The 15,851-nt window shown below is 30.9% G+C and overlaps 1 non-coding gene across 1 annotated transcript; it reads right to left on the minus strand.

Annotated features, from left to right (window-relative positions):
- Nucleotides 1–7,259: 7,259 nt before the first annotated feature.
- On the minus strand, nucleotides 7,260–7,332 carry Trnar-acg. The gene has a single exon. It is a non-coding gene; the product is annotated as a tRNA-Arg (tRNA).
- Nucleotides 7,333–15,851: the final 8,519 nt, after the last annotated feature.

A 15,851-nucleotide genomic window follows, 5' to 3' on the forward strand; every position in this document is an offset into this window, starting at 1 on the left:
GCCTAAGGTGGAGTATCTTATCACATTCGGTTTCTGCTAGTGAAAGTCCCGTCAAAATATGTCCAGCCGTTCCAGAGATTAGCCGGAACAAACAGATAGAAAGACAGACAGACATACGCATTTAGTAAAAAGCACTTATTTTAATATTTCAAACACACTCCAATTTTTTTATGTATAGAAGATTTGAATAAATAAAATCATTCATTCATCATAATAAAAGGTATTTTACTATAATATATACTCTTTCAAAGGTTATGTATATTAAAAAAAAATCAACGGTACAATTTGTTTTTAGATTATTGTTTTAGACAAAGTATTTGAATTCGACTTTTAGTTTCAGTTGTAGTCCGCCTTAATCCAGGGTGCATGGGTTAAGAAAGTGCCTTGATGATTATGTTCATCTTGAAATACCTCAGAAGGTTCCTTAAAAATCTATTATGCAAAGCACTGTTTACACTCGGGAGCTAATAGTACTTCCGATGACTCTGTTATCATGGACATGGGTGGATCATCCAGCACTCACAATAATAAGCCCTTTGTAAGAGATATCACTTGGAACGTATTTTATTTTCGGTCAATTGACACAAAATTTTTAGCCTGTTCAATTTAATACAAGACTAGGAATTTATGAATGACAAGATTTAGGAATTTATGAATTTGTCTTTTTTCAGATCTGTCTGTCTGAAAATAGGATTGTTCCCTTACCCAGCCATAGTAAATGTTTTATGAATTATTCGGAAATCATTCTAATGTTTCGACTGTATTCTGGTTTCAATATATTTTGTCAGATAGGGTAGTACCCGATAGCACAGGGTTAGTTTTACAAGAGGATCCCAGAAAACGTTCAAAAATATTCAATAATAAAATTCAAAAGAATCGTTAAAGAGTGTTATTGTGTTAAAGGATATTACAATACCAATGAATTTTGTGTTGACTGCACACTTTGGGAATGAAATGATCGCCTCCTCAATTTCAAATAACAAGAATATATTTGTATTATTATTAAAAATATACATTGTATATGTAACATGATATTAATAAAATTGATCCCGCTGAGTTTCTTTCGCCGGTTCTTCTCAGGTCTGAGGTGTTAAATTCCGAATCGGTGGTAGATTTTTTAACTAGGTTTTTAACTAGTAGTTTAGTAATAAGAAAGTGTAATAATAACTTCTATTTTGATTAGATTTTTGACTTTGACTTTGACTTTCATGAACACAGTATTTTAATGTATTTATGGGTATTTTTACGTAACACAGATGGACGTTACAACCTCTGGATTGAGGAATTTCAAGAAAACTGTCGCATGTTTAGTCAATTTGGGGATTGTATTACTGTTATAAATTTCAATGAAAACAACAATAATTTCCATCGATTTCGTTTCGTATCTTTGTAGTCATTTATCATCATCATATTATCAAGGTAGCATTCTATCAAATGGTACTTAGTAGATGCCACTGGAAAAGCGTCAAGGATTTTTTTATTCACGTTGTTTCAAACTTTGAGTGTGTTTGGTGCTCAATTTTATTACTATTGTCACATTGCTGTCAATTTCGTTACGGTATTGGTGGTTGCCTTGGAGATGGCGGTTTTAATAAATTGGCATTCATTCGAAAAACAGCCCAGAATGCACTGCGCTTCTGAATTAATAACTACACCAAACAACAGTCTGTAAATTTCCCACTGCTGGGCTAAGGCATCCTCTCCTTTGAGGAGAAGGTTTAGAACATATTCCACCACGGTGTTCCAATGCGGGTTGGTGGAATTCACATGTGGCAAAATTTCTATGAAATTAGACATAAGCAGGTGTCCTCACGATGTTTTCCTTCACCTGAATTATAAACACAAATTAAGTATCTACCTGAAAATTCAGTGGCGCTTGCCTGGGTTTGAATCCGCAATCATCGGTTAAGATGCACGTGTTCTAACCACTGGGTTATCTCGGCTCTTTTGAATTAATAAATCGTCATAATTAGATAAGTCGTCAACGCAATTATTTCTAAGGTATTTTCATCTAAAGACGTCTGATAATGGCATCGAACGCTCGACTTGCTCGACTCGACGCCATTTCTCCCTTCCCCTTTACATATATAGTCTTTTCGATACCTGTTGAACGGTTTTAAGCCATGCATTATGTAGGTCAGAAGTATTATTAATCATTACACCTTCACTTTTATTATTACTTATTGTTTTAGATTTTAAAATATATAGACTCTATATCTGTATATTTTAAAATCAGAACCATTTAGAACCAAAAAAAATGATTGATGGATTGTGTGAAAGAATATATGGTTAGAAAGAATGTTACTTGTGAAATGACGTCCGACATAGAATGGAAGTAGAAGACATGCTGCGCCTACGTCGAATAAAATTGGGACAAGGGCAGTAGGAGAAGGATGATGACGATGTTTTAGATTTTAACAGTATTCATCTTATAAAAAAATAGTAATTACTTAACGCTTATTGTGGGTAATTAATTATTATCGTTTAAATATTATATGAACATTCAAATATGTTAATTTTTTCAAAACACTTTAGGTCATTAAATATACAATAATGTACTAAGTAATGTTTTAATTATGAGTGTATACTTTAAACTTTTCGGTTAAAATAAAAAACCAAATTGTTGAAACACTTTCGAGTGTATGTATTTCAAGAGAGTAAGTAACACTTATTTTGTCATAAAAACTTTTACATACAGGTGGCAAATAACCGAAAAACGATTTGACCATTATAATGATCTAATGATGGAATTCATATTCACGTACCTCTCCGGACTGCCTCGTTGGCTAACTAATACGAGGTTACAGTTCCCGAGGTTCTGGGTTCAAAAAACCAAGTCAGGCCGTACCAAATTTATTGAATTTCCTAACGAAAGATTCTCAGTAACAGTCTGAATATGGAAGTTGAATTATACTTACACACGAAGAGCACATCAAGCCGTTGGATCTGGGTCTCTTTCAGTACCATAAAATTGACCCTATCTGTCGCGTAGGTTTCAATAGGTATTTGTACATTAATTAATCGACTTCAATCGTATTATTGATTAATTTTGGAAATATGGTGTTACAAGTATTGGAAGTAGAGCTTGGTGCAAGCCCGCTTAGGTTGATACCACAAGAATTGTGTAACCGTCAAATGGTCAGTGAGCCAGTGTAACATTCACATGGGAAGTAATATAGTTTCCAACGTTAACACATTAGTGAAGGTGCATTGTGGGGTGCTGACCACTTACCATTAGATGATCTCGTTTGCCTGTCAACCTACCTATGCCATAACATAAATTATTATTTATATAACTGGTTTAATTTTATTATTATTTTTCTTGTTAAAAATTTTCAAATCTCAGTCTACACCGGTAAATAATTATGAAAACAAAAGTCAAGTGAGCATCATCTGGGTCCTAATCTATAATTTTAATTATTAAGGTTCTATTATTATAAACTAAAACCAAAACATAAGAAGAACACAGGCTAACATGCTAACTTTTAAAATTCAAAATGAGACTACAAAGTATCCCCATATAATTTGATTGCATTATCAACCCTTTTTACTTAACGATACTATCATTGGTTATGAATATCATTTGCAGTATCATATTATCGAAACAAATGTCATGATTTAAATATCTCTATACCGCGATGCGATCACTGATAATTTTGATGTTATTCGAAACTGATTTTAGAATAAAATGATTTTGTGCATGACAATTAATTTACTTGGATTTTTAAATATCCATGTTATAAGAACTTGTTGTTGTTGTTGTTGTTGAGTTGTTTAAATATAGAACAGCTTTTGTAATGAATTTAAAGAAAATAGTTTTTATATACAGAAAAGGACTTCAAAAATATTTTATATAATTTTAGTCTGGAGTTTATTAAAATTATGTTATACAGATTTATCGTGATACTGAAATAATTTAAAATCAGGTGAAAGTGAAAGTGTTTGAACGGAACGTGTCAATAGTTTGTACTGTTTGTTACCTTAGAACTTACCACCGGGTGAAGCGATTTTGATGTTTTTTTTTTTTAATATTGTGTAATGATTTCGAGTTATCGGATTATTTTTCAACTTTATGATTGACATGGCGATTTAGTGTACACTATATAGTAGATGTTTTCAGAGTCATAGTTGTATAAATCCAAAACACCATAAAATTAAATGTCTCTTGTTATTGTTTTGGAAAAACTCTTAACTGTAGTTATACCCTTTTGGCATAGGATCTAATGTGGAATAAATGTAAAAGATCTACACCATATTATTGCAGACGTTCTCATGTTGCTGAGAAGCTAGTTCATCTCCAACAGATGATGAAAGACAACCGAGCTTGCTTTTTGAGGGTATGTCTAAAGACAAGCTTGAATACGTCAAAGTTGATGTTCAGTTTCCAAATCATCGCTACTATAAATCAGAATGACATATAATCTTTTTATTTTTGATTCAGGTACATTGTATTATATTATATTTTATTAGGACAACCAACAGTAGATACAATATCTGAGTACCTATAGAGGGCGACTATTATGACATATGTATGTCTAAATCATTTACTTTCATACTGATCGTGATGTGTAACAATGATAATCTCGATGAAATGGAATTCCTACCTAGTTGCGTTTTCCTAAATCTGGTATAAAATAAATGGCTCATATTATGGGAATTAATGTCACAGACACGGACAGTTAACATTATTCTTAAATAAAAATTTCACTCACAATATTTTTCGTCCATTCTCCAGACTTTGTATATTAAATAGAATGCATCTTTCGTTATGAGACTTTGAATTTATCCTAAATCTATATAATAGACTTGACGAAGAAACTTTTTTTGTAAATTCTCGACTCTATTAATGTGCAATTTTTTCAAACGAATTACATATTCATAGCGATGAATATGTAATTCGTTTTTTATATATTATTTTTGAGATTTTTTATATTAGCATGTAGCCGTTTTTGTTTTTTCAAGATTTTTGCATCATTTTACAACTACTAGTAGTATCAGTTTCAATTCAATTCAATCAACAACAGCCTGTAAATTTCCACTGCTGGGCTAAAGGCCTCCTCTCCGTTTGAGGAGAAGGTTTGGAACATATTCCACCACGCTGTTCCAATGCGGGTTGGTGGTATACACATGTGGCAGAATTTCAATGAAATTTGTCACGATGTTTTCCTTCACCGCTGAGCACGAGATGAATTATAAAGACAAATTAATCCGCAATCATCGGTTAAGATGCACGCGTTCTAACCACTGGGCCATCTCAGCCAGTATTATTAAAATATTTTTATGGTTCAATTCAAAGGTCGTTCAAGTAAATTAGTGAAAGTACAAGCCAAAAACTATACCATGTACCGTTAGAAACACTAAAATTGATATATATTTAGTCCCATACTAAATAAAATAGTTTTTGTTTAAAAATATATGCAATAATTTGATTGATCAAAATCATTTGATTCATTAGATTAATACCAAGCCTACCTGTTCACTTCCAAGCAGGATATACTAATTTAAATAATTGTGTTTAACTAACATGACTTAGTATTTTTTAAATATTAAAAAAGAGTAACTACTGAGTTTCTTGCCGGTTCTTCTCGCTTGAATCTACTTTCTGAACCGGTGGTAGCTTCACTTAATTGTAAAATGACGATTCAAAAGTGCTTGTAAAAGCCTACTTGAATAAAGTTTATTTTGATATGATTTGTATGAAAAAAATCAACTGTTCGACTAGAGATTTCTGTCACACGCAGATAGACTTGGGATAATATGACAAAATATTTTATAAATATCCGTTAAATATCAATAGATTTTTTTATTTTTGACTGATATCTTTAATATGTGTGAATAGAGTAAATATAATGTTGTCTTAAATTTTCGCGATTATTACACATTTAAATAAAACTATGTAGTTATAACGGATTTGAATCGCGTATATTAATTATTTTTGACATCCCGACGTTTCGAGCATTTTACAGCGTTCGTGGTCACGGGTAGACTAAGGTGGCATTTGTCTATTTGAAGAACAAAAGAAAATATTATTTGCAACTACCGCCAACGATTTCTAAATTGAGAAATCGTTGGGATGTCAAAAATAATTAATATACGCGATTCAAATCCGTTATAACTAGTTTTAGAGTAAATATGCCATTGTAGGTATTAAAAGCCAGAGCCAGAGACAATGTAGAATGTAGAGTATGTTTATATATTTTTAATTGATGTTTAAGTTTTTATTATTATTTAATTTATTAAAATAAATTTTGACAAGTTATTTTTATTATAATATGAATTTTGAATGGTGTTTTAAATATGATTTTAAAAGCGCTTAAAAGCGCGCTAAAAATGTTTTATACGTACTTAGCGAATTATCAGTGAAAGAGTTACGCATACTGAAAATACACGATTCTCATAACGTATTCGAGGAAAATTTTGCGGAAATATATAAGAGAAATGTCTCAGAACTACACGAGTAGTTTTAATTAACTCTCCGCTCTTTGGAATCAAAGTTTCGGAGTTTAAGAGAAGTTCCATATGCGCATCGTTTTGTATAAAGGCTTTTAATTATGTTTAAGTTTTTTTTATATTAATATAATATATTATCCTAACCCGTACTGACTTAACCATAAAGTTAAGTTAATTATGGTTAAGTTAATTGTTTAGTTAGTTTGACGTCTTGTTAATATATTGTAAAATTACTTTAAAACAGTAATCACTTGACTTTTTGAGTTGAGAGTTTGTTAATCTTTTACTAATTTTAATCATCAGATATTTTAATCATAAAAGTTTTTTCGCATGAGTTGTATTTAAAAAATATATCAGGACATTCGGCTTTACGTGCTTTGCGAAGATAAGAATGTAGGCATTTCTATACTCTTGACTTCGACTTGCAACTGGGAATTTTTCAACAGCAAACCCAGTAACTTTTTATAAACCTGACCCAGGGTTTGAGCGCAAGACTTAGAGATATGAGTTCTATAAAGTGGCCCCTGCACAAAATAGATATTAATTGGTCAAAAATAGATTTATCAAAGATATGTCATTTTATTGTTTTAAATTTTCAGTGTGTCACGTTAATTCAACTGCGAATATTTGATGTATAAATGTAATTTGATTTTTTAGTATGTAGTTCTAGTTAGTTATTTATTTAGTATGTACAATTTCTTGCTCGTTTAGAAATATTGAAGTGACAAATGAAGATTCTTGACATAATAAATGGTAGATAATAAATTTTAAATGGTAGATATTAAAATGTTGTAAAAAGTGTAAGTTACCGACCCTGCCAGGATTCGAACCTGGAATCTTCTGATCCGTAGTCAGACGCGTTATCCGTTGCGCCACAGGGCCCTATAACAATGTTTTATAAAACAGCATCCATGTTACACATGTTTTATTTTATATTAAAATTATATATTTTTAATTTAGTTGAGTTTTTTTTTTAATTTTGAAAAATCATACTATTCCAAAAAGTCATAAACATGCTTAGTCATATCATCTCAATAGACAAATAATAAAAATAATACATATGAATAATACAATACAGTTCAATTCAATGACTTCATAGGCCTTGGTAAAGCAGTTCTTGCACTAGTCATTTAGTACTGACTTGCCATGCTTAGATTTTGACTAGACAAGAAAGATAAAACTAGTTTTTTAATTACCATTTTTGTAAACCTCCAAGGTGAGGTTAACTTGAAAACTAGAGGGCTTTACTATGAATATGGGTAATTTAAGATTCGGAGCCCTCTACATTGATTACGCTTTGTTACTATTGAAACCTTTGTTGTCCTATGCCTCTGAGACAGTGGCTCCCTCGCCCTTCTCATAGTATTACATAGAAACGCAATACGACGACCCTTGATAGTACATATATACATACGATGTATGACTCTACCAACTCTATTATTGATCTTAATATCAAATGTAATAAAATTATATGTTATATATTGTATTTGTTTTGGCTATTATGAGACTGAAAAAGTTAAATTAAATCTACCCAACTGAAATACAATTTTATTACATAATTACTCAGTACAGTTACTTTTCGACTCAACGGACATATCTAACTGATTGGAATAGAACGATATAAAACTATTTTGTAATCATTACTTCGTATACCTCGCTTTTACGAATAAACTTATCTTATAAGACCAATAATTAAGATTTAATAATAACTTAACGTGGTTAGTCTTCCGGTCTTTTAAATAATAAAATCGCTTATTAAATCTAATTTTGAAATGCCTTTTGAAAATGGCTAATTTTGTCCTTTCATATTACACCAAGCTTTGCCTCGAATATATTCTTGATTAAAAGTATTTTATACATATTTATTAGCATTAAAGATTAATACGATTTTCAGTTATTTCCGTTAAGATAAATTTAATTGGATGAAAAGTCATATCAATTTTAGAGATATAGGAGTAAACATCAATAGTATATGAATAGTTAAACTTTCCCGTATCTATTATTACATTGATTACCCATTACATAAAATGTTCAAAGAATTGATGGACTATAAATATTTAAAAAAAAAAAAAAAACATTTGCAATATTTGGTAGAATTTAAATAAAAGTTACGGTTTTGCAACCGCACAATCTCTCTCAATAAAATTAATATTTAACACAAAAATATTTTTCTCTAGACATTCGAAAGACTAATCCTGATATTAGTGTATTTAAATAAATAACCAAACTTAGCTTGGTAAAATTTTACAGACAGTTTGGATCTTGTCATACAAAATCAGTAACAATTGGTGACATTTGTTGGGACATGTGTCGGTACCGCCTCTTTCCACCCCTTACGTTAGCTCGATTTATGAAGTATATTATATTGGTACAGCAAAGAGGTCGAAAATTATACGTCTTTCATCTGTTATTTCAGCCACGTGTCAGATAACGTTCGAATTTTGATACCTGATAAATCATAACTTAAAATTGAGATGAATAAATTGCTGCCTTCGTCTAAAATGTTTATAATAAATAGGCAAAGATATAACAGTTTCATCCCATCTTCTTTTCTGTTTGTTTGTTTGTCTGCTATTGCCGACCTTTAATGTTATTACAATTCTTGAAATATTAAAATACATAATTTTTACTGAAATTTTCAATACTGATAATGTAATTGCTATAATAATTTCATTGTGTTTTATTTAATTAATATAAATCTAATTTAAATCCCATAACACTCAATAACAATGTATCTATCTAACAGTTAAAACATTTTTGGAATTCGATCATTAGATTACCATATAAAATATAAATTAGTATCGACACAATAATTATTTTGTATTTTTGCGTTTGTTTCATTTTTCAGCACTGGCAATAATAATCAGATTAAAATACAATTGAGAGACGTATACAGATATTGTCTATAAGTTTCCTGTGTAGCGTTGAGAATAATATATCATACATTGAGGATGTATATTATATATGAAGTTACATAGATAAGGACTAGAGAGAATTAGCCTTGCTTGCTATACCCTGACACGATCGATTGACAAGACATGATGAATTAGAAATATTTTACAAATATACTTTAATTCGTACGATATAGTAACTACTTTTTACTATTAATTAGTAATTGGCCCAGTGGTTTGAACACGCGCATCTTAACCGATGATTGCGGGTTCAAACCCAGGCAAGAATCGCTGTTTCATGTACTTAATTTGTCTTTATACTTCATCTCATACTCAGCGGTGAAGGAAAACATCGTGAGGAAACCTGCATGATAACAAATTTCATAGAAATTCTGCCATATGTGCATTCCACCAACCCGCATTGGAACAGCGTCGTGGAATATGTTCCAAATCTTCTCCTCAAAGAGAGAGGAGGCCTTTAGAGATTCCCACTGCTGGGGAATTTACAGGCTGTTGTTCTTGTTTTGTTATAATTAGTAATTACTATTTTTATTTCAATGGAACAATTAAATTTACTTTATAATTTGACTGTTAAGTTTCTTAAATAAGTATTAAAGAGATTATAAAACAAATCTTATGATTACTACAAGTATTTAAAACGGGATATTTACCACGTTTAGTATTTACATTTGGTGGTGTTCGATATTTCGACATTATCTACGAATGTCTTGTTCTCCTGAACAACGTTTTAAATACTTGTTGTAATAAAAATAACCATTTCAATTTAATATCTTATATAGAATAATGACATCTAACGTAGCTTATGAAAATGTAGTGTTTGTTGACATCGATAATTTATAATCAATAAATAAGTGCTTCTATGTTAAATAAATGATATTCATTGAATCGTGATAAATATAAAGGTATCTATGAAAATTTATGAATTAAAAGTAAATATGTTGTCCATAAGTTCGTATAAATGCAGCAATCTTATAGGAAAGGAAAGCGTTCGTAGCTTGGACATGACTGTTTCCTGTGGAAGGCCGCATCCGAGTTCCGAGCTCAGCTCTGTACATATATACGTTTCTATAATTTGCAGTATGTTATATTATTGAATTTCTGTTTAGGAGATATTATTTTATTTTACTTTGAAGTTTATTATTAATTCGTTATTTTTGCTTAACATCAATAGTTTAATAATATAAAAACACTTATTACTTTTTTAAAGAATAAATTATATTTATATACTAGCTGTGCACGGGACCTTGTACGCGCGTCAATATAATAAAAAAAAATTGTGGCCTATGTTACTCCTTATTATATCAGTTATCTGCCAGTGAATGTCCTGTCAAAATTGGTCCAGCCGTTCCAGAGATTAGACGGAACAAACGGACAGACAGTATAAAATGTTATTTTAGTATATATACCGTATATACATACATATACAATGAGTAAAAATGGCTATTTTAATATTACAAACAGACACTATATGTATAGAGGATAAATAAATATTCGATGTTCAAGAGAATCTTTTATTTAAATATATTGTTTTATTTTTAATAATCTCTCAAAATATACAGATAAAAAAGGTAAAGAAAAATGTATACGGATCGGCTTTGAAGCAAAATTGTCGAAGATTAATTTTCAAAATTCCTCGCAGTATGATGGTCCAATGATATCCCAGCAAGTTTCCCTGACTAGAAAGGGGTGCGTGGAGGGGGTAATTGCTCGAGATGATGTTTAATAAGTTTTTAATAGCTGCTACGGGGCGGACGAGCCGTTTATCCGTACCCGAATATAACAGCTTCTTGGGATTATACACATTCTATATTTTTTAAATATAACTTTATGTATACCTATTTATACTTACCTACTTGTTTAAAATATAGAGTAATTTTTTTTAGTCTTTTACTTATTGTTGCTGTTTAATTTTCATATTGAATGGTTTCCTCGGTTGCTTATGTTTTTTATTCTAACTTATTAACTGAAAGTACCACATATACCATTATCCACTATAAGTATATTACTGTATGTGTTATACGATCATGCTAATTTATATTATTTTTAAAATGGTAAATTTGTACCCGAAAATAATTTTGAATTTTGTTTCTTTAATGAATCTACAATTATTGATTCTTCTTTTAAATCGAAGGAACGTAAAATTAAACTTCATAAAACTGTCAATTATCTTCGACATTTGAAAAAGGATTTGAGAAGAAAATATTTTGTATATGTACACGTATTTGTAAAGATAAAATCAACGGTTTTTGAAATGGGATGTTAATATGCTGTTAGGTTTACGTTGTTAATATATGGAAAAACGAGCAGCTCCTAATGACTCGCAGTGCGGGACTGTACTAGAAAATCCACGTAAAATAGCAAATCACGTGCAAATCTCCTAAAAGCTTACCCTTTCCCGTTGCCGCGAAACGTTTGAGAGGTAATTTTATAATTCTTCCCTTTCCGCCCATTTTCTACCATTAAATATTTATGTTAGGTCCCCAGTTTATTAGGCAGGTTAATTGAGAAACGCAATTAATTATTTGCATGATGACTAAAATAGCTTAAATTTTTCCTCTCAAAACACTCTCGATAGCTTTAACACAGATTTCATTATTCGACATAGTTCATTGTTGTAGTCATAACACAGTTGCAAGTAACTATTATGCTAATTGTGGTTTTGTTTTGTTGTTCAAAAATGGGTGTGGTCCTCGTAGTTGTTGAATATAAAAGTCGATTGTTTGCAAAAATATTTTGACAAGAAAATTTATACCTAGCCCGCTGTCAAAATTGCCGCCTAATTATGTGCACGCGTCGGTTCCCGCCTTCCTTTTATTTGAAATTAGAACGGTTTACTTTTTTATTGGTGACACGTGGTGACAGATTATATGCGATATTTTTTTAGTTCATTTCTTATGTATCGTTCGTGAATGTTTCTGAGCATAATTTAAGAAAAAAAAAATCGTAAAGTTTAAATCCACATTAAACGTACAACAAATAACTATTGATTTAGTATTCGAAATTCGATATTATAGTTTATGTTATGTAATTATATTTGAACGCCAATTAAATGAGTATAATAATATAAATATCAATGTTCTTTTAAATATCAAATGAATGAATTAGTCTGTATGTAATACGAGCACTTAAATCTTCGATAATAATCCAATGTTTGGTCCTGGATTTTCAAATCCAATTGAGTGGTACTATTGTGGCAAAAACTCTTTGATTAAATTACGTATTCAAAACTTTAAAATAAAAACATTAACGGTGTCACATTTCAAATAATTTCAATTGTAAGGAGTAATGTGTATTAAAAAAATAAATTTTAAACAATAAGCATCTTTAGAAATATATAGACATCTCAAAAATGAGTTGGTATAGTGTATTCAATTTTTTCCTGAACATTGAATGTCTCGACATTTATTCAAAGAATTTTAGTAGATCAATCGATGAACTAACTCAACTCTACCCTTTGTCCTTTTATACTTTCCCGAAATATGACTTCCTCATAAAACCTCCACTTTCCCATCCACCAGTACCCGATGCGACGTCAAACGAACTCGGTAGTCTTAAAAGCCGGCCAATTATGGGCTAAAAGCACCTTCGGGCCGCGACGCGGTTTCGTTCTCTCATCAATTTTGTACGATACACTCTCTTAGCTCGGAAACTTTTCCTGTATAGAAAAATGCAGCATATAATTTCGTGTTCTCTGTTTCTGTTTACATTTGCGAGTGACGTATTTAATAATTAAAATTATTTAGTAACGTGACGATGAAATGGTAAGTTGTAGAAGATATAGTCAATTAAAACAAATTATGTTTTTTTTTGTTGCAAGCGATATTATAAGAGCAATTATAATGACTTTTTTTTAACAACATTTATGTTGACTAAAATAGCTTCCGAATTATGATCTCTTACTCTATGTTTCTATGTGAATAGATTAGTTTTACCAAAATACATCTTAAATTTATCATAGATTGACTCCAACTTTTTATGTTTAAATCCAATCAATATACATTGAAATAAATATAATTGATGTTGACTAAAATAGCTTCCGAATTATGATCTTTAATTTATGTTTCAATGTGAATAGATTAGTTTTACCAAAATACATCTTAAATTTGTCATAGATCGACTCAAACTTTTTATGAATTAATATAATCAATATACATTGAAAACATGACTAAGCACATACGTACAGTTTATTAAAAGAAGAATAAAAATAATTTATATTTGAAAAATCGATGTGTATAAATTTTATTATAATACGTGATTTTGTAGAAATGACTTATATTAGATCCACATTTTTCATAATAGCGGCGTGAGTTTTCCGTCGTTTTTCATACTCAGGTAAGTGGCGTTGTGAATTATCTGACACTTTCCAAGATTAAATGAGCGGGAAAATGTTTTTCACCTTTTTCACATATTACGAGCACTCTATGGCAACACTTTACGCATTTTAGTGGTTGCGACGCTGTGATTCGTGGTATTTGTTTCATATAGACACGAAGTAGGCGAGTTCCAATTTATATTTGGATGTATTTTCTTGTACAAAACAAAGATGAAATAATTCTTATTTGTTTTGATAGCATTTGCTGGTAATTATACTTTTTGAAAAAGGTTCTTTTTTGACGGAAATGTAGCTTTTCATCCATCCATTTTACATATCAACAAAGTTTTCAAACACTGTACGAAATACAATATAATGAGTAATTATTGTACATTATATCTGTGTTGTATATTTCATTCGCTATATTATAGCTCGATACTTATGTAGGTATACTTATTCCAGACTGCGGCGATCCCATTATTATAATTTATATAACTTGCTATAACGATCAAATAAAAATAACAATATTTATATTTATTCGTTTCGTTTTATTCCGAAACATTTTCCATTACAGCGAGGCTTGAAACAAAAAGAACTTAAGAGCCACAAGCAAACCTTAAAAACTTCCTGACATGAAAGTTTAAAAGTGATCCGAGGGAGGCGAAGCGTTGCCTAGCAACCGCCCACCTCTAACACGGGTTACGCCACAAATCTCGGTCGCTGCCAGAAATACGAATATTTATTGTTTCATACCAATTTCTATGTTACTTATTTTGCAGACGAAAGCATTAAGCATATGTATCGATGATGTTAAATCTGCATTAGATAATATTTAAAAAAAAGGTTCTCTTATTTATGCATTACAGGCTGTACGTACATTCGTTAGTACTGTTGATCGTAACAAAACTCAGATCTTTACTTTTATAAGTGTTGTATCAGCCTTAAGTTGATATATAGATGATGATGAAAATAATGTATTAATATGCATTTCTAGCTATTAGTTAATTATATCAGTGGCTTAAGCGCCAAAAAACAGGTGTCTTTCTATTCGCGACGGTAAATATCATAAAAATTTGTGTTTAAAAAGTAAATCAATTTGAATATGTGTAAAAAATATATTTTAACAGAATTAGTCCATGCCTTTGGGGGCCATCTACCTATCGCGTTGTCTTAAGAATATCACAGAATGTCGTCTTTGGTGTGTTATTTTCTCATTTTATTGTCATTTTATTTATGTATATTTGGGCTAATTCGATCTTAGGTAATGTTATTATGCATGTATTTTCGCTGAGATAGTAGATGGATATAAAAATCCACTGGGGACTCCTTTATTCTCTCATTATGAAGTAAACAAGTTGATTCAGGTCTTAAGCTATACAAAGTTTCATTCAAATACAACTAGTGATTTCAGTGAGATACGCGGGAAATAATATAATAAATAGGGTATGTAGTAACCCCTCGTTCGTCACCGTATATATTAATTGCATGTATAGATACGCTCTTGCATGCGAACAAATAAAATAACCAAAATAAATAAAAGAACGAACACTAGAAACGGCAAATTACTTTACTAAACTGCACTATAAAATCCGAGGCGACGTTAACTAGCTCCAATTTACGTCACACATACAAGACAAAAGGAATGTCCTGAGCGGTGAAGTCAATTAGCATGCAAATGTAAGAAAACGACCATTAGGGATGCCTTACGTACGGACCACGCAGCCCCCGATGTATTGATCATACGATCCCTCACACGCTTACATACGCCCGTCTCTTTTTAACTTCCCCACAACAGATCGCTATAAACATAAATATTTGAGTATTAAAACGACTTTTGTCTAAATCGGTAATGAGCAAAAAAATATCTTATACCAAGAGCTGTAAATATATTTTCTGAATGGCTGCTGTAGTGGGCGTTTAAGCTGTTCTACCTGCAAGGAAACCCCTTGTTGTGCCAGTAAATTCTGTTCCTATCTTTAAAGGAATAAAGATCTATTTCAGCGATGAGTTAAGAGAAAATGAATCGTATATCGTAATTTCAGAGGTTATTATCGATGCGAGATGTAACGAACTGTTTTCAGTTGTTGACAAGTTTAAGTTCTGTAGAATCTACCTATCGTGTGTAAATAGCATCGCGAATTTTGTTATTGACATTACGTAATAAATTTGGTTGTGAT

Source organism: Vanessa cardui, chromosome 15, assembly GCF_905220365.1.
Source record: "Vanessa cardui chromosome 15, ilVanCard2.1, whole genome shotgun sequence".
Lineage (NCBI taxonomy): Eukaryota > Metazoa > Arthropoda > Insecta > Lepidoptera > Nymphalidae > Vanessa > Vanessa cardui.